Source organism: Schistocerca nitens, chromosome 1, assembly GCF_023898315.1.
Source record: "Schistocerca nitens isolate TAMUIC-IGC-003100 chromosome 1, iqSchNite1.1, whole genome shotgun sequence".
Lineage (NCBI taxonomy): Eukaryota > Metazoa > Arthropoda > Insecta > Orthoptera > Acrididae > Schistocerca > Schistocerca nitens.
The window spans coordinates 331,345,817-331,366,518 of NC_064614.1; the positions used below are offsets into that span (position 1 = coordinate 331,345,817).

At 43.3% G+C, this 20,702-nt stretch overlaps 1 protein-coding gene across 1 annotated transcript in view; it reads right to left on the minus strand.

The window, feature by feature from the left end:
* The window catches only part of LOC126245844 (uncharacterized), a 37,122-nt gene that overhangs the window by 13,073 nt on the left and 3,347 nt on the right, over positions 1–20,702 (minus strand). The gene's annotated exons all lie outside the window — the stretch shown is intronic.

The window sequence follows — 20,702 nt, forward strand, 5'->3', positions numbered from 1 at the left end:
GTTCCGTCTCGCTTATAATATGCCCATTCTGTCTGATCAAAATATCGGTTCTTGTTAAATTGTGAGTTAGAAACTGTAAAAACTGAGCCTTACTGTGATTTAGCATCAAATTGTTTTCCACAATCCACGAACTTATTTCATGAACTACATTATTTGATATTGTTTCAATATTACACACAAGATCCTTCACTACCAAGCTGGTGTCATCAGCAAACAGAAATATTTTTGAATCACCTGTAATACTAGAAGGCATATCATTTATATAAATAAGAAACAGCAGTGGCCCCAGCACCGACCCTTGGGGAGCGCCCCACTTAACGGTGCCCCATTGCGACTGAACATCACTACCACTCTCAATATTGCAGAGAATTACCTTCTGCTTTCTGTTCTTAAAGTAAGAGGCGAACCAATTGTAAGCTACTCCCCTTACTCCATAATGGTCCAACTTCTACAGTAATATTTTGTGGTGAACACAGTCAAAAGCCTTCGTTAAATCAAAGGAAACACTTAGCGTTTGCAACCTTTTATTTAATCCGTCCAAAACCTCACAGACAAAAGAGAATATAGCATTTTCAGTTCTTAAACCATTTCTAAAACCAAACTGTACATTTGATAGCAAATTATGTGAATTTAAATGCTCCAGTAACCTTGTATATACAACCTTCTCGATAACTTTAGCGAACACCGATGGCATAGAAATAGGTCTAAAGTTGTCAACATTATCCCTGTCTCCTTTTTCATAAAGTGGCTTCACTACAGAGTACTTTAATCGCTCAGAAAACCAACCACTCCTAAAGGAAAAGTTACAGATATGGCTAAGTACTGGGCTAACATACACAGAACAATACTTCAGTATTCTGCTAGATACCCCGTCATATCCATGAGAGTTCTTGGTCTTTAGTGATTTAATTATTAAGTCAATCTCCACCTTGTCAGTATCATGGAGGAGCATTTCAGGTAACAGTCTCGGAACACTTTTTTCTAAGAGCGATATATGATTCCCTGTTGGGACTAGGTTTCTATTTGGTTTAATATTCAGAAAGTGATTATGAAATACTGTACTTATATGCGACTTATCAGTAACACGCAGTTTATAATTTTGAGAAGCCGTTTCATTCAGAGGACAGCGACCTCAGGTATCTTCTCCCCATCTGTAGAGTATGTTGCCTAGTCGGGATGGAAGAAATGGGATGTTATTACTCATGTTTTGTGATAATGTTGGTAATACCGTATGTCTAACAAACTGCGCTACTAAGATATTTCTTGAAGGAACAAATGTTGGCAGCCATAAAACCTTTAGGTGTTTTGATGTAGAAAACAGCCGAAGTTGCAAGATTTAGTTTTTTTATTTAATTGATCACTAATTTCGGGTCACTTGAATGCATTTTCAAATCATCCAAACAGACAGAAATGGTATATTCAGTAGTAGCATGTAAACCAGGTTTCTACGGACAGGTTTCTGAAAGTCAAGTTTTTATATGTACATTGGCAGGAAAATCATCTAACTGCAGCTTGTCCCCCTGAGCCTCAGAATTAAAATTATGGACTGGACATTAGGTTCAATTAGGGGTAACTTAATTTACGGGAAACTTCATTCAGAATTAAATATTTTGACAGTCAATATAACTATATTCGCTTCACTGACTAGATTTTCCTAAGAGTTTTGACATTCCCGTCGGATATTATGATTTTGGGGTGTGAAAACTTGGACTCCCTTGAGATGCTGAACCAAAAATACAACTATGACACCATGAACAATAAAACGTACAATTTTAAATACTTTCTTTTGTTAATTGCTGAAAAATGGAACTCCTTGCACTGTGAAAGGGTCGTCAGTAAGCTTAAATTTATTGGCACATCACCATCCGCTAGATTCTACCTTAAAGGCCATTTGGAACTGACTCCAAGGATCTGCCAAATTCACGTTAACACTAACATTCTTCAAAGCTGATTACGTGATCACTTCAACTTGAGAAGAAATTTTGCGTGAAAAACAAAATATTCTTACTTTCATTTCTGTAATAAAAGATCTACAAGTATTATCAGGCGAGAGGGATACTTATTTTCCGTTGTGCGAATGATAATATTGTACCTGTATTCATAGAATAGCTGGTGAGTTCTGAGCTGGCGGAGCTTCGTAAAGTATCAGTGTAACGTCAAGTTTCCGATGGAGCTTGAAGCCAATGGTTAAGGAAACTCTCATAAAATCTGAGCACGGAAGTTTCGATACGCCGTCAGCGGCGTAGTTACAGCCTATGCTGACGACCGCCACCACTGGAGAAGTTTGCATCTCGCTCGTAGCGGGCTCTGGGAGGGATCTGCTGTATGACGGAATTGATGGAGGATTTGCTGCAGAATTATCGCCCCTGTGTTCGATGAAGCCATGAAAACATGATCGCACCGTAACGCTGCAATCGAGCCACGCATAATTCAACCAATATAGCAGTCTGGGGAAATTTCAATTTTTCGACGTGCCTACTAACGTTTTTACAACTAATTCCAGAAATAAGCGTAACCATTAGAAAAAAAGCTGAGGCGCTATTACGTAAACAGCACTTTTTTTAATTTTGTACTTTCTTTGTCACATATTCGTTACCTGAGATTTATGTGCAATACAGAACACGACTTTTTTCTGTGTTGACCTGCAGCTCCCTCTGTTACAATGAAAGTATAACATGTTTTCACATAAATCCTGTCATCCCGTCGCTTTACCTTGTCGGTGTTTTCCATACGTTCATTCCTTTTGCAGTTCTGGGGAAAACCTCATTCCTTATCGTATTACTACCCTATATTCCTACTTTCATCCACTGTATCTCAGCTGCTTCGAATCTCCGATTTTCCGATATTCCCACACTATACGACACACTTCCATACAAGGCTGTGCTCTAACGTACATTCTCAGTAATGTCAGCCTCAGAGGAAGGCCAATGTGCAATACCAGGAGAATTACCTGGCCCAGGAATGCCCTACTTGCCTGTGCTAATCTAGATTTTACGTCCTCCATCCTTATTCCGAAATGTGTTATTTTGCTTCTAAGAGGGCAGAATATCTCTACTTCATCTACTTAAAAATCCTCAATTTTGTCCATCGCAAAAATAATTTCTGCTACGCATAGCACCTTCCGTCTTTCTTCGGTTTACAATCATACCATGTTCTGGAATCAATTTAACTGTGATTACCGAACTACTTCTTATCTTTCAGTCACGATAGCGAAACTTACCACTTCCACCTCGAATTTTAATCTCACTCTTTAACTTTTATTTCGTTTTCGTCATTGCTTCTTTGATTTATAAATTATACACTTAGAGAAAAAAATTACATCCCTGTCTTACACCCTTTTTAATTCGGGTACTTCGTTCAGCACCTTCTATTCTTGTTGTTGCCTCTTGGGTCTAGTCTTTTCCTATTGCTTACTCTTATTTTTTTCAGATTGCTGCACAGATGACAAAGTGGTAGATATCGAAATAGACGACAGAGGGATAGAGAACCAATTAAAATCGCTCAAAATAGGAAAGGCCGCGGGACATGATGGGATACCAGGTCGATTTTACACGGAGTAAGCGAAGAAACTTTCTCCCCTTCTTGCAGCGATGTACCGAAGGTCTCTAGAAGAGCGTAGCGTTCCAAAGGATTGGAAAAGGGCACAGGTCATCCCCGTTTTCAAGAAGGGACGTCGAACAGACGTGCAGAACTATAGACCTATATCTCTAACGTCAATCAGTTGTAGAATTTTGGAACACGTATTATGTTCGAGTATAATGACTTTTCTGGAGACTAGAAATCTACTCTGTAGGAATCAGTATGGGTTTCGAAAAAGACGATCGTGTGAAACCCAGCTTGCGCTATTCGTCCACGAGACTCAGAGGGCCATAGACACGGGTTCCCAGGTAGATGCCGTGTTTCTTGACTTCCGCAAGGCTTTCGATACCGTTCCCCACAGTCGTTTAATGAACAGAGTAAGAGCACATGGACTATCAGACCAATTGTGTGATTGGATTGAAGAGTTCCTAGATAACAGAACGCCGCATGTCATTCTCAATGGAGAGAAGTCTTCCGAAGTAAGAGTGATTTCAGGTGTGCCGCAGGGGAGTGTCGTAGGACCGGTGCTATTCACAATATACATAAATGACCTTGTGGATAACATCGGATGTTCACTGAGGCTTTTTGCGGATGATGCTGTGGTACATCGAGAAGTTGTAACAATGGAAAATTGTACTGGAATGCAGGAGGATCTGCAGCGAATTGACACATGTGGCAGGGAATGGCAATTGAATCTCAATGTAGACAAGTGCAATGTGCTGCGAATACATAGAAAGAAAGATCCCTTATCATTTAGCTACAATATAGCAGGTCAGCAACTGGAAGCAGTGAATTCCATAAATTATCTGGGAGTACGCATTAGGAGTGATTTAAAATGGAATGATCATATAAAGTTGATCGTCGGTAAAGCAGATGCCAGACTGAGATTCGTTGGAAGAATCCTAAGGAAATGCAATCAGAAAACAAAGGAAGTAGGTGACAGTGCACGTGTTCGCCCACTGCTTGAATACTGCTCAGCAGTGTAGGATCCGTACCAGATAGGGTTGATAGAGAAGATCCAACGGAGAGCAGCGCGCTTCGTTACAGGATCATTTAGTAATCGCGAAAGCGTTGATAGATAAACTCCATTGGAAGACTCTGCAGGAGAGACGCTCAATAGCTCGGTATGGGCTTTTGTTGAAGTTTAGAGAACATACCTTCACCGAGGAGTCAAGCAGTATATTGCTCCCTGCTAAGTATATCTCGCGAAGAGACCATGAGGATAAAATCACAGAAATTAGAGCCCACACAGAGGCATACCGACAATCCTTCTTTCCACGAACAATACGAGACTGGAATAGAAGGGAGAACCGATAGAGTACCCTCCGCCACACACCGTCAGGTGGCTTGCGGAGTAGGGATGTAGATGTAGATTCCGAAACTTTTGTATCAATTTGCGTTGTCAAATGCTATTCCCAGGTCGACAAATCCTATGAACATGTTTTACAATTTCTTGAGTTTTGTTTCCATTGTAAATCGTAACTTCACAACTCTTTCTCTGGTTTCATTACCATTCCGAATGCCAAACTCATCGTCAACAATACTCTCAATTTTTATTCCAATCTTATACACATTACTCTTGTCAGCAGCTTGGACGCATGATACTTTAGGCTGACTGCGATAGTTCTCGCACTTGTCCCGTGTTGCTGGCTTCGAAATGGAGTTGATAATATTTTTCCGAATATGCGATGGTATATTTCCAGATCTGATTCCTCACACTCGCTGCCTGCTGCTGAATAACTACCACGACTTGGGTTAATAGAGTTTTGTGAAATTTCGTGGGGATTGTAAATATTTGAAATGTTTTGCTTACGTTCGCAGTGTAAAAAAAAAAAAAAAAAAAAAAAAAACTAATAAACCATGTGATCAAAAGTATCCGGACACCCCCAGAAACATACGTTTTCCATATTACGTACATTGTGCTGCCGCCTACTGCCAGGTACTCCATATCAGCGACCTCAGAAATTAGGCATCGTAAGAGAAAGGAATGGGGCGCTGTGTGGAACTCACGGACTTCGAACGTGGTCAGGTCGTAGAGTGTCACTCATGTCATAAGTCTGTACGCGACATTTCCACACTCCTAAACATCCCTAGATCCACTGTTTCCGATGTGGTAGTGAAGTGGAAACGTGAAAGGACACGTAGAGCACAAAAGCATACAGGCCGACCTCGTCTGTTGACTGACATAGACCGCCGACAGTTGAATAGGGTCGTAATAATAGGCAGACAATTATCCAGGCCATCAAACAGGAATTCCAAACTGCGCCAGGATCCACTGCAAGTACTATGGCAGTTAGACGAGAGGTGAGAAAACTTGGATTTCACGGTCAAGCGAATGCTCATAAGCCACACATCACGCCGGTAAATGACAAACGACGCCTCGCTTGGTGTAAGCAGCGTAAACATTAGACGATTGAACAGAGGAAAAACGTTATGTGGAGTTAAGAATCACTGTACACAATGTGAAGATCCGATGGGAGGGTATGGGTATGGCGAATTCCTGGTGAACGTCTTCTACCAACGTGTGTAGTGCCAACAGTAAAATTCGGAGGCGGTGGTTTTATGGTGTGGTCGTGTTTTTCATAAAGGGAGCTTACACCCCTTGTTGTTTTGCGTGGCACTATCACAGCACAGACCTACATTAATATTTTAATCTCCTTCTTCCTTCCCACTGTTGACGAGCAATTCCGGGGTGGCAATTGCATCTTTCAACACAATCGAGCACCTGTTTATAATGCACGGTCCGTGTCGAAGTGGTTACACAACAATATCATCCCAGTAATGGACTGACCTGCTCAGACTACTGACCTGAATCCTATAGAACGCCTTTGGGATGTTTTGGAACGCCGACTTCGTGCCAGGCCTCAATGACCGACATCAATAACTCTCCTCATTGCAGCACTCCGTATGAAGAATGGGCTGCCATTCCCCAAGAAACTTACCAGAACATGTTTGAACGTATGCCTGCGAGAGTGGAAGCTGACATCAAGTCTAAGGGTGGGCCATCACCTTATTGAATTCCAGAACTACCGGTGGAGGGCGCCAGGAACTTGTAAGTCATTTTCAGCCAGGTGTCCGAATACTTTTGATCACATAGTGTATGTACGTAGCCTATAATCTTGTTGCATGGAATATAAACTTAGATTTCCAGGATACGCTATACTGTCATAGACATGTAACAACTCAGCACACCGTAACAGTTCGTTAGTGAAATATAACTTGAGATGTGAGGATCAGTTAAAAGCGGAATGCCTCCGGACTGCGCAACTGTGTATATGCAAATATCTGACAGGTATCTTTTCTCCTTACACCTGACTGAACTTATCCCTGCGACGCATAGTCACACTTACAACCAATGTATGCAATGAAATACATAAATATGTATAAATATACAACTACCGTAACTGCTGTTGTAATATTGATTACGGATGTGTAGCTTTTAGCTACCGAAAGTCATTGTGTGGACAAGTAAGGCAAATAGCCTTTATATAAAATCTTATTGACAGTATGTGAATAGAATGTATATATTTGTCCGCAGCTCGTGGTCTCGCGGTAGCGTTCTCGCTTCCCGAGCACGGGGTCCCGGGTTCGATTCCCGGCGGGGTCAGGGATTTTCTCTGCCTCGTGATGACTGGGTGTTGTGTGTAGTCCTTAGGTTAGTTAGGCTTAAGTAGTTCTAAGTTCTAGGGGACTGATGACCATAGCTGTTAAGTCCCATAGTGCTCAGAGCCATTTGAACCATTGTATATATTTGCTGAGGTGCGTTAACAGATTAGCGTCGTAAGAGTTCAGACCGATTATAACAATAAGAAATACACAAGTAAATTAAAGATATTATCTACTAGTGGCTATTTATTGAAATCAATGAGAAAAGTAGAAAATTTGTGACGGATCGGGATTCGAACCTGAGTGTCCAGCTTAGTGAGCAGATGCTCTGACTACTGGTTTTTTTTCTACTTTAATACCACCGTGAATAGCAGGAAACCGGCGTCGCGAGATGTGTAACGGAGAAAGACGTTTGACTCATTGAGACTACCGACGTATAGTTTTTCCCGAGAAGAAAATTCCGATGAACAGAGATTATATCGGATCTAAGTGTGAAAGAGGCATGGAGCAACTCTTCATGACAGGATTTGTTACGGAAGACACTGCTGAAGAAATCGGAGAAAAATTGTCTGTATTTTGGATTGGGACAACTGCACAATGGCGTTCATTAAGGCATTGCCAAAAATGAAAAATACTCTTGCAATCAGCAAACAAGCAGTGAGCTGCATGTTCGCAAATCCACTTCGCAGAATTCGTCTTCACTTGCGGGAAGTATCCTGCATGCTGAAAGAGGAGCAGTTGATTAAATATCTGATGAGTGGTCCTACTCGTAATTAGGGACAACATCTGTCGCAGCAAAAACCAGACACCTCTTGCCGATCTGCGCAACAGGGGGCGCTCGTCTGTGTCGAAAACATCACAAACGAGACGCAACGGGATGTCAGCGAGGTGAATCCTGTGAAGACGTGACCGTCACATTTGCTTCCCATTGACAGTAAGGCACAATGCGAACTGGATGCCAGTATCAGAATAAGGAGCGCACACCGATCACCAAACGGTACGCCAGTTGACGTGGGGATGCTTCCCCTCAACCACATTCGGTGACGTGTGCTGCTGGATAACAAGTGCGCTGGCAGTATCACAGTATGGACGTAGCTCGAGGGCGAAGTGGCGAAAAGCTGGATAAGTGCTGAGAGAGTGTGTGGTGTAACGGCCTCCAGCAATAAGCTGGTAAGGACATCGGACAACGGCGCCATAACGCCATATGAGAGCCAATGAAAGGGTCTGCCGCTCTGTCAGGCGCATGATACAGATCTAAACCACAACTGCACCGCAGGAGAGTGAGGGTCTCGTACTCGTACCTTATCTTGAACAGCAAGCCATGGGGAACAAATCAACCCCTTGCCGCTAACATGCGGTGGGCCATGGATGGCGGAATGGGAAGTGTTTGTGTCATGCGGGGCATACGTGACGCAAAATATACATTTATGTATTGTGTCCGTTGCAGAAGATTGAATGCTCATAAACGATTATTAAGAGCCCTGCTCGTAGTTGGGAAACTAGACGCCGACAGTTGAGGGGAATTTAGCCTATATTGCGGAGTACCCTTTCCAGGTAATCGTGATCGACTCGATCGAACGCCTGGCTGCGCCAAAGAGCTCCTGAAAGTCCAGGCATATGACGAGCGTGAGCAAGAGCGATTAGGTCCCGATAGCGACAGAGGGCAGTGCGTATGTTAGTGGCACATCCCAAAAACGTTTTATCGGGGAAACCACGTACTGAGCTGTCCTTTTAAGCCGCGCAGCCAACTGCCGGGTAAAGGTTTTTGTGCCACTGTTGAGTAGCGTCAAGTGGCGGTAGTCACATATCTGTGAGGTACGCCGAAGAATGTGGACGGAATGAGGAAACCAGCGAGGAAGTCGTCTGGAATCGGCACGAAAGGTGACGTAAGGTCTTGACAAATTTCGGTACACACTGGCGCCAGAAGGGGACGAAGTGTCCGATTAAACCCCAGTGGGAGGCCGTCAGGGCCAGGCGATCTGTTAGTAGAACCAGCCTGGATAGTATCATGGACTTCGTCCTGTGTGACTGAAGTAGGCAGATCCATCGTCACATACACGGGAACCGCGCCAAAGGAGAGTCTGGAGACCGCCGTAATGTTGACAGAAAGGTGACGTTGTTCAGCGTACAGCCTAACATAATGTGCATGGAGAGCAGAACCGATATCCCGTTGGGTATTGTAACGCTGCCCATCATCAGTCGTAAGAACATCAAAGTCCTCTCAAGGCAGCGTCGTTCCGTTATGACGTGATACATAGATGGACGTTCTTGCATTAACCCATAGTGGGTGCGTGCCCTGACCATAGCTCCTTCAAGGTGGCGGCGAGAGAGGGATGTGCGCTGTGCCTTGGCGTGGTTCACCATTGCCTGGCGCTCTGGCGAATGTGGCATCATAGTACATTACCGGAGAATGGTGAAGTAGGATTCCTGGGTCCGTCCCCGCCACGCCGCAACGTCCCTTCCGTACCCACTCGAGGCCGTGCGAAGGGCAAGCTTTTCACACAGTACTCACCAAGACAGGGCAGATTGATAGGCATCACGGCGTCGACGACAAGCTGTTCACGTGGTCTGGATGAGCTGCCGGCAGTCGGGCGACGTAATGTGGATCGTGTTCAGTTTTCATGGGCCACGGCCGCCCCACACCCTTTGGCGGCAGAGATTGATAAGGCAGATATATGCGTCATTGTCAGAGAATGCAACGGGCCAGACTTCAGCAGCTTGTACGCATTGACAATATCGTGGGAGATTTAAACATGATCGAGTCGGCTGGAAGAATGGCTAGTGAAATGCATAAAGCCTGGGCGATCGCCATCAACATGCTCCCAAGAATCCAGTAGGTTTAGGTGCTGGAGAATTGTCGCTAGTGCTAGCGCTAGCACAGAGAGTAACGTGGTAGTTAGTCTTTGGGTGCCTGGGTGCAGTTGAAACAGCTTCTCATGATAAACGCATCCTGCCGAAACGGAAAGAGAGGCGCTACTGTCTCCGAAAAGAAAGTGGAACGTTCACGGCGGCGACCCAAAACAGATGGCGCACTAAACTTGAGAGGCATACCGCTGGCATCAGGGAGATAGGGAACTGCATCAGCGAGGATGTCGTCACGTAAGAGGATCGACATCCGATTACCGGTAGGGGAACCATGAGATACATGTGCTGTAAAATCATGGGGAGCACAGGAAGTTGCAACTTGCACCTCCTGAAGAAGAGCTACGTCAACATCCGCGGCGTGCAGCATGTCATGGAGGAAAGCCAGTTTGTGGCGTACGCGAATGGTGTTGATATTGACCGTGACTATGCGGTAAGTCTGAAAAGCTGCCATCGCGATTCAAACAAGGGGGAAGCACAGGGAACTCCCTGTTAGGCCCACATGGAATTGCACATCACTATGACGGGGAGGGATCCGATTCCAACAAGGGAAGTCTATCGCTCCGTACACCTCCAGAACGGCCATCCTCAACATCGATGTCTCCGCCCAGGAGACAGACATCTCACCAGGCCATTCCAGTGGAACACTATCAGAGGTGCGTCCACTGGTGCCGTCAGACACATAAAGGGAGACAATCATGTCAGACGCAGGAGGGGAAGATCGGTGTCCAGAGGTGGACGCTGACTGGAGATGGAGGCGGGGAAGAACGTCGTGTCGCTAGGTGTCAGGGCGGCAGAGGAGAGCGCACCAACAGTAGCAGGGTCGACATCCTGAGCAGACATCCGATGGATGCATTCATCAGAAGGTGTATGGCGGTGTCTCTTCCTTTTCCTTAACGATCTTTGCTTCCTAACGTGCTGCTCCGTGTAGGATGGCAGGCAGCTATCGTCCGACATGTGGTCAGATGGCAGAAAAGCGGACGTAGGTACGGTTCCATGATCAACAAACATGGGGTCGGGAGAGACAGCTTGTGCCTGACGGCCATCATTCATTTGTACTGCCTGCAGCAGGAGTGTAGGAGAGACAAGCGAAACGTCCATCCCGTCGCGAAGAGTTAACGCCGGTACCGACTGATCAGAGGGAGTGCAGCAGGCAGCACCAACGCATGTGCTAAGACAGAGGTAACACGTTGGGCGCCGCAGGAAGGGGCACAACCGCAGACGCGTTAAAGTAGCGGTTCCTCAGTGGGCACCGCAGGAAGAGCGATGTCTCATCGGCTTGTGAACCAGTCAACGTCGGAGACAGTCAGAACGGACATGAGCTACCCGGCCACCACCTGAACAGTTGTGCAGCTGGCCATCGTCCATGACGACAGCCCTACAGCCGGTTATAACCATTGAGGAAACGGTATGTTTCGAACGTGTTCCATGTTTCAGCCACGCGACTAACGGCGATGCCGTAAGGCGTACCCTAGGCTTAAAGGCGGCCATCTGAACGTCCGACAGTACTTGAAACGGAAGTTCGAAAACTTACAACGTTCGGAGACGAAAACCAGAATGATGAACCACGACAGTTGCTGTATGTCCATCAGAGTATCGGAACCTGAGATCGTTAGCATGGTGCCGCACGACGTCGGCGCACAGCTCGCCATTCTTCATCTTTATGTACACAGTAGTACTGAGGGTCTAAAAGTGAATTCGACAACATCTTTGGGCGGGAGTCGCATTTCATCCCACATAAAACGTTCTACTTCATACCCCTATGGTGGTTGGTGTGATCCAAAGGAAAAGTCAATTTAATTGTGGCTTGACGGAAAGAAAACGCCATTATGGTCGATGAAGTCGGTCTGTGAGACAAGCCGCTACGCGGAAGAAAACAAACGCGCCCTCGCTCGCAAGCAGCACAACAGGCGAGGCGCGAACAAGGCGCGCAGCCTCACCACAGTCAAAGGCCGACTCACTACCAAGCTATCCCTAAACATTGATCATAAGAACTACATGTGCTACCGTAGCACGCCGCCCGTCAGACGCAATTCTCATATTATCCATAAACCATTAAAGTAGTACCTCTTACCTGTTACTCTCATTACTCGCGGCATTTCGTCGTTTCCCGTAGAGTTCGCGCCTGGTGTGCATCTGCACTGAAGAGATCACTGGCTGTCTCCCCTTAATTTTATATGCACGTGTGATGTCTGTTCTTTCGGATAAATGTGAAAGAACAGAAACCACGTGCGGATGGCTTAGTGGTCAGAGCATCTGCCTAGTAAGAAGAGCCGGTTTCAAATTTTTAACTTCCCCCTTGATTTCAATCAACGCCCGCTCGCAGCCAATGTCTGTAATTACTTTGTGTCTTAATTTGTTGTGGCTGTTTGATCAAAACGGTGCCAGTTCTTTCTGACATATTGGCAAGAAATGGCACCACATATATATGTAATAATAAAAGTCAATTGCTGCTTGAGCTAGAATTATACAGCAATATAAAATACATCAAGAATTAAACGATTTGTCAGACTGACTAGTACTTGAAAACAATGAGGAATATACTACTTCTGTATGCAGTTTCAATCTGTTGTAGCTGTCAACGGAACGCACTTAGCTTTTACGTTTCACAACAACTTTGTTTTACACTCGGAAGTTCCAGTCAGATTATATCGTTTTAACCGTGGTAGTAAGTTAACTCAAGAAAAAGCTTCCGTGAATGGTGGGAAGGGTTGTAATGAAAAGTGATAGAGTGGCATTCAGAAGCTGTTGGGATTCAAACGTAATTACTTCTTCTTCTTCTTCTTCAGTAGCGCTACTGCCCTTGGTGTGCTTTGGCTTCTTCAACAATCTTCTTCCACACTTCTCGGTTGTTTTCTGCTCATTTCCATCCCCAGACTCCCATACAGGTGTTATCCATTATTACCTCGTCGATCCATCTTCTTCTATGTACCCTTTTCCGTGAATAGATCACACCTTTCATCATTTTCTTTTGAATTCTATCCTCTGCCATTCTCTCCAAGTGTCCTACCCATCGTATTCGCTGTGATTTCAAAAATTTTACTACTTCCTTACCTCGTATTAACTCTTGTAATTCGGCATTGTAGCGTATTCTCCAGCCTTCTTCCTCCATTATTGGCCTATAGATAATGGGTAGTATTTTCCGCTCAATGGTTTTTGGTGCATTTTTATCGTGTTCTGTCAACGTCCATACCTCTGACTCGTATGTGATAACTAGGCGGATTAGGGAATTATCTATCAGCAGTTTAGTTTTTCTTGTAACAAGGCTATTTTTGGGAAGTTACATATTTGCAAAGTAGGCTCTGCTTCCTGCTTGTATTCTTTCCCTTATAGTCTTTCCAATACTGTTATCGTTTGTTATTAGGGCTCCCAAGAAGTTAAAAGAGGGCACTCCTTTGGAGCATTTCCCATTCATGTTTAGGTTTTTAGAGGTTCTTCTGGCCTCAGATTGGGACATTACCATATATTTTATTTTCATTTACTACGAGGCCAATTTTTAAGGCTTCTTTTTTTAATTGCCCGGTATGTTTCTAGGAGTGTATTGGTATTTCTTCCTACTATAGCAATGTTATGAGAATATGCGCATATCTGGTTAGTTTTCATAAATATGGTGCCTCTTTTGTTGATTTTATTTACTACACTATGCAGGGCTACATTGAATAGGACAGTGGAGGGACTGTCACCTAGTTCCACACCTTTATTGAAGTCAAAGCTTTCACTTGTTCTGCTAAGGATCTTTACTTTTGCTCTTGCCTCTGTCATTGTCATTCTCTTTAGTCTTATTAGTTTAGCACATATTCCACGTAATTACTGCACTGTGGAATACCGTTACTTCGCTTCTTAGGGCAGTGATCGCCAAAAAGCGGCCTAAGGGTTCATGCCATCCGACGTTCGTAGCCGTATTTTATAATAATGTACATCTAGCAGGTAACACGAAAATTCAAAAACTTCCACAAACATTAAGGGCTTCTTAAGAGTGCAGTTTTCAGTCTAAGTCGTAACTAATTTCCTCATGCACTGGTGCACAACCTCGAAGAATCACATAAATGATGGAACCATTTGAACATCAACGAAATAAAACTGACAGCGTACGTTAGCTAAAACTGTTCTACCATTAAGAATTTTATTTTCGTTTGTGAACTCGGCTGTAAGATAAGTTGGCCGTTTATCTCAGTGGCAGAGGGGTAAATAGTGCGTCCACTATATGAGAGTGTGTACTTTTTATTATCTTCCAGTACGGACAACTAAACTCTTACGCGACTTGTACCTATAAGCTGCTGTGGCATAAATTTCAGAGGGTCGTAACATGTAATCGTGAATGTGCATTGTAGAGATGGTCCTCTTCAAATGTGGTACATATTTGTAACAGGGAATACGATTAAATAAGGCTGCTGTAATATAATGCAACGTGTAGAAGAAAAATGGCATTGAAACATTCAGTAAACATCTGTGGTGGTGTTCATATTGCACAATGCATTTAAATATAAGTACAATTACTGTTATGAATCAATGAATCGTCCAGTCACACAGACAACACAACAAGAAAATTACGGTGTCGCATCTTTGGGGTCACTGATGGCGGCAGCAATATGAAACAGAGGACAGTCGACACGAAGCGTTCCGATTGATGTCGACTTCTAAGGATAAGTACTTAGGGGCCGGTGGCCAAATTATCGCGGCCTTATTCCAGATATTCTTTTGGCGGCTCGTAACATACTAATTTGTGTGGGTTACCAGTAAATACATCGGGACATATGCAGCCTGAAGTGCCGTCTCAAAATGTAAGTACTGGCTCTTGAACAAACAAATTTAGGGACCACTGTTTTAGTGGATATGAACACTGTGTCTGTGTTGCACACTTTAATATAATGCTAGGTAAATAGTTTTGTTCCGTACTACACTGCAACACAAATGACGGCGGATTGTTGTGAGCTGAATTCAGAGATGTTGCCTCATGTACTTCCTACCTCGTGATGACCGCAGAGTATTCTCTGAAGTTGACACTCTGCGTTCCGGAAGTATTGATGAACTGCTGCAAGGTGTCGATGGCAGCTTCATCGATTTCTAACCTGTTTACCAAAACTGAAAATAAGAGATTAGTGCGGCTCCGGCGTGCTGTTCCTTTGCAGAACAGAATGTAAACAGAACTTAAAACCGTTTCTTTCAAAAAGTACGGTATGGGATATCTTTGATTAATTTTGCGAACACGGAACCTCCACTTTCAGCAACGAACGACAGCTTAACTGCATATTTAGCTAAAAAGCCGTCCGTTTTCTATTGTTATCAATATCAACGACTGGAAGTCGTGACCTTACACTAGTAAGAGACAATTTGAAACAAAACAATTCACAAATCAGAGCACAAAACTCAATCAGTTCACTCCCACTTGAAATGCTATTGAATTATAAAATTTCACCTATTTCGGCCAACAATGATCACAAAAATTGGTCGTTTTGATACATGTGATAGCTATGGTGTGATATCTCGTAGCCTGATTGCTGCCGATTCTAGAAGGTTCGTCGCATCTTCTTCCTTCTCCTGTTCTCTTCTTGTCTCGTGCTTCTTCATCTAACTCGACATTCAGACCAGTTATTCCTCTTCAGTGTAACAAAGTATTAGTAACGCACGTATCAGCTTCCAGAACTTCCTACATTCGATTTACCTTTCCTCGTAAAAAGTGACGTTCGCAGTATCGAAACTGCTGCTTCCCTTTCCTTCCAAGCTCCTTGCGACACTGACAGAACTGTTATTTTCTTCAAAATCTGAAACATTTACTGACATACACCACATCTCGCGGCTTAGGGTCGACAGTCTTCCGAAATCTCTTCGAACGCCATTTTCATCATTTGTTATTCTTTCGTTCATAAAAGGTTAGCTCATAGATTATGTTTTCTCCCACCGGGCAGAGCATCCAGATTTACAAAGAGAGGACACACAAATGATACTGAGATAACCCCAAAGATGCGACACCGTAATTTTCTTGTTGTGTTGTCTGTGTGAACCGTAAGGTTCAAATAACAACATCAATTTACACAACAATTTTTCGTTACTTATTCATACATAACAGCATAAAAAATACTCAATCAAATTTAAAAGAAAGAAGATAAGGAAGATATAATACAATCTTAGGTATCTGTCTGTCTTTTTTCTTTATTTTTCAGTCATCAGTTTTGTGATGGGTTTGATGCGGCCCGCCACGAATTCCTCTCCTGTGTCAACTTGTTCATCTCAGAGTAGCACTTGCAACCAGCGTCCACAATTATTTGTTGGACGTATTCCACTCTCTATCTCCCTCTACAGTTTTTGCCCTCTACAGCTCCCTCAAGTACCATCGAAGACATTTCCTGATGCCTTAACAGATGTCCTATCATTCTGTCCCTTCCTCTTGTCAACGTTTTCCACATATTCCTTTTCTCTCCGATTCTGCACAGAATCTATCCATTCCTTGCCTTATCAGTCCATATAATTTCCTACATTCTTCTGTCGCACCACGTTTCAAATGGTTCATTTCTCTTCTGTTCCACTTTTCCCACAGTCTGTGTTCCTCCATCATACAATGCTGTACTCCAAACATACTTTCTCAGAAATTTCTTTTTCTAATTAAGGCCTATGTTTGTTACTAATAGACTTCTCTTGACTAGGAATGCCCTTTTTTGCAAGTGCTAGTCTCTTTTAGATGTCCTCCTTGCCCCGTCTGTCATTGGTTACTTTGCTGCCTAGGAAGTAGAATTTCTTAACTTCACCTACTTCGTGACTATCAATCCTGATTTTAAATTTCTCGATGTTCTCATTTCAGATACTCCTCATAACTTTCATATTTCTTGAAGTTATTCTCACCTATTCGGTACTCATTAAACTGTTCATTCCATTCAGAAGATCATGTAATTCTTCTTTACTTTCACTCAGGATCGCAATATGATCAGCGAATCGTATTGTAAGCGTATTGTCATATCGCTGGCTTAGTTATGGAGTATCTTTGGGGGCAGCCGCGTCTGCAGAGACGAACGCGGGATACGGAAATGTTATGGTGTGTTGTGGGTAGCTCTGCATGTGATAGGCATTGTTAGTATGGAAGTTGAAGTGTGCTACAAGTGCTATTACAGTAAAGTGATAAAATAAGCAAATGATTCAGAAAAAAAGTGAGTCAAGAAGTAGTTTAAAATGAGCAGTGCTGCTGATAACGTATTTGTGTACCCTCTTGTTGCGTGTCGTACTGTACAATATCAATCATCCGCACCGTGTTCGGTCTCTCAGAATGAACTAATGTGAATCATCAGAAATTAGTTATCATAAAAGAGTGAAAACAAGTGACATTGTCTTGTAGCGAGCATCAGGACGTGCGTTCTATCATCGCGTTTCCGTATTATCAACAATCAGCCGTGCCGTGACGGTTACGCGCGCGCTCGTACAAGTGAGAATGGTGAAATGAAAAATTAACTTTACGAATAGTGCTATATGATTACTAGTGTCAAGGAGGACTGGTACCAAATATCTGTGTATGCGTGACGAGCGTAAGAACTTCCGTGCGCTCATTCGGCTTTCGCATCATCAACAATCATCCGCGCCGTGTTCGGTTACACGTACACTCGTCCTAGTGATTTTTGTGGACAGATAATAATCCATTAATTGGGATAAACACTTATGAATTGGAATGTAAACAGTGCAAACCTGCGATTTTCTTTTATCGTCTCAGAATATAGTTGTTCATACCAGAGTTAGAACAGTGTTGTGTTTTAACGTTGAGTGGCTCTCCTAAACCCGCCTCTATATTTCGATAGATAATTTCAGGCAAGCCAGAAGCAGTGTGGAGCAGAACAGTACGACCGCCGTGGGATTATCCGGTACGTGGTGTGGACAGGGCACACGGTCGAAACGACAACCAGTATAAGGTACCATCCCACCCAATTGTACCCCCGGGCGTTTTACAGTATCACTGATATCCGTTTACCTTGAATTTTAATTCCACTTCTGAACCTTTCTTTTATTTCCATCATTGCTTCTTCGATGTAAAGATTGAAAAGTGGGGGCGAAAGACTACATCTCTGTCTTAACCCTTTTTAATCCGAGCACTTCGTTTTGGACTTCCGGTCTTAGCTCTTGTACTTATTGTATATTTCCTGTCTCTCCCTATAGCTTCTACTACTTTTCTCAGGATTTCGAACTTCTTGCACCATTTTACATTGTTGAATGCTTTTAACGGTCAACGGACCCTAAGAACGACCCTTGATTTCGCTTTAATCTTGCTTTCATTATCAACCGTGAAGTCTGAATTGCTTCTCTGGTGCCTTTACCTTTCCTAAAGCCAAACTGATCGTCATATAACACACTCTAGATTTCCTTTTCCTTTTTTCTGTTCATTATTCCTCTCACCAATTTGGATGATTGAGCTGTTAAGCTGATAGTGTGACAGTTCTCGCATTTGTCGGCTCTTGAAGTCTTCGGAATTATGTGGACGATATTTTTCCGAAAGTCAATGGTATGTCGCTATAGTCATACATTCGACATCAATAGTCATTTTGCTTCCACTTCCACAAATGATTTTTAGAAACTGTGGCGGAATGTTAACTATCCCTTCTGCCTTACTGATGTTAAGTCCAGCAAAGCTCTCTTAAATTCTAATACTGGATCCCCCATCTCTTCCAAATTGACTCCTGTTTCTTCTTTTATCCTTTCAGACAAATCTTCCCCCTCATAGAGACCTTCAGTGCACTCTTTCCTCCTATCCGCTCTCTCCTCTGCATCTAACAGTGGATTTCCTGTTGTACTCTTAATGTTCCCACCCTTACTTTTAATTTCCCCGAAAGTTGTCTTCACTTTCCTATAAGCTGAGTCAGTTTTTCTGACAATAATTTCTTATTCGTTTCCTTGACATTCTTCCTCCAGTCATTTCATCATAGCTTCTCTGCACTTCCTTTTTGTTTCATTCCTAAGCGACTCGTGTTTCTGTATTCCTGAATTTCCCTTAACATTTTTGTACTTCCTGCTTTCATCGATCACCCGAAGTATTTCTTCTGTTACCCATGGCTTCTTTGCAGTTACCTTCTTTGTGCCTAAGTTTTCCTTTCCATCTTCTGTGATTGCCCCTTCTAGAGATGTCCATAAACCTTCAATTGTACTGCCTAGTGAGATGATTCTTCCTGGTTAACCTCTAAAACTCCCGCCTTCTCATCATCACTACTAAATGGTGGTCTGAATCTATATCTGCTCTTGGGCATGCCTTACATTCAGTATCTGATTTCGGAATCTCTCTCTGACCATGATGTAAACTAACTGAAATCTTTCCGTTTCACCCTGCCTTTTCCAAGTACACCTCCTCCTCTTGCGATTCTTGGACAGAGTACTCACTGTTACTAGATGAAATTTATTACAGAACTCAAGTGGGCTTTTTCTTCTCTCATTCTTTGTTCGTAGCTCATATTATCCTGTAACTTTCTCTTCTGATCCTTCCCCTACAACTGCATTCCAGTCCCCCAAGACTATTAAAATGTGATCTGTCCTTACGTACTGCTTTACCCTTTCAGTATCCTCATATACGTTCTCTATCTCTTCGTCTTCCGCTTACGACGTCGGCATGTTTTACTGAACTACCGTTGTTGGTGTTGGTTTGGTGACGATTCTGATAAGAAAAACCCTATCACTGAACTGTTCACAGTAACACATTCTCTGCCCCGTCTTCCTATTCATAACGACATCTCTTCCCGTTATACCATTTTCTGCTGTCGTTGATATTATCCTATACTCATCTGACCAGAAATCCTAGTCTTCTTTCCATTCACAGCACTGACCCCTACTATATCTGTATTGAACCTTTGCATTTTCCCTATTCACATTTTCTAGCTTCCTTACCACGTTCAAGCTTCGGACACTCCACGCTCCGACTCGTAGAAAGTTATTCTTTCGTTGGTTATTCAATCTGTTTTTCATGGTGAGCTCCCCCTAACAGTTCTCTCTCGGAAATCCGAATGGAAGACTATCCCGGTGTCATTTACCAATAGGGAGATCATCACGAGACTTTTTCAATTACAAGCCACATGTCCTGTGGGTGCACGTTATGTGTTTTAAATCCTCTGGTTTCCATTGCCTTCTACTTCCTCATTCCGTTAATCATTGCTGATTCTTCCTCCTTTCGGGGTCCTTTCCCACCCCAGGGACAAGAGTGGGTATCCTGAAACTCTGTCCACTTGTCCGCCCTCTTTAACATGGCCGTTGGCAAGTGAGGGTGACGTCTTATGCCGGAAGTCTTCCGCTGCCAGTGGTGATTATTCATCAAAATTTAAGCGTTGTGTTTCGAACCCGGTACCGATGACGTTTTGATTACTAGTCAAATATGATATCCCTACACCACGGGTGCATCTGCCTACAACATACTGAATTAGTGAAGCAGTGTCAAAGGGATTCTAAAGGAGGGGCGAAGTATGTCCGTTTCAACACCACCTGAACAGTCTCTTGGTTACCACTTTTTCCAATGATTTCAGAGATTCCGCAGGAATATAAGCTTCCCCTTCAGCTTTATTTAATTGCATGTGTTCCAATGCTCTATTAATCTCTGACTCTTGTATAGATTACCTTCCTTTCCCCAATTGGCTCCATTTCTTGCTCAATCACGTCATAAGACAAGTCTTCATCCTCAATGAGGCGTTCAAAGTACTCTCTAC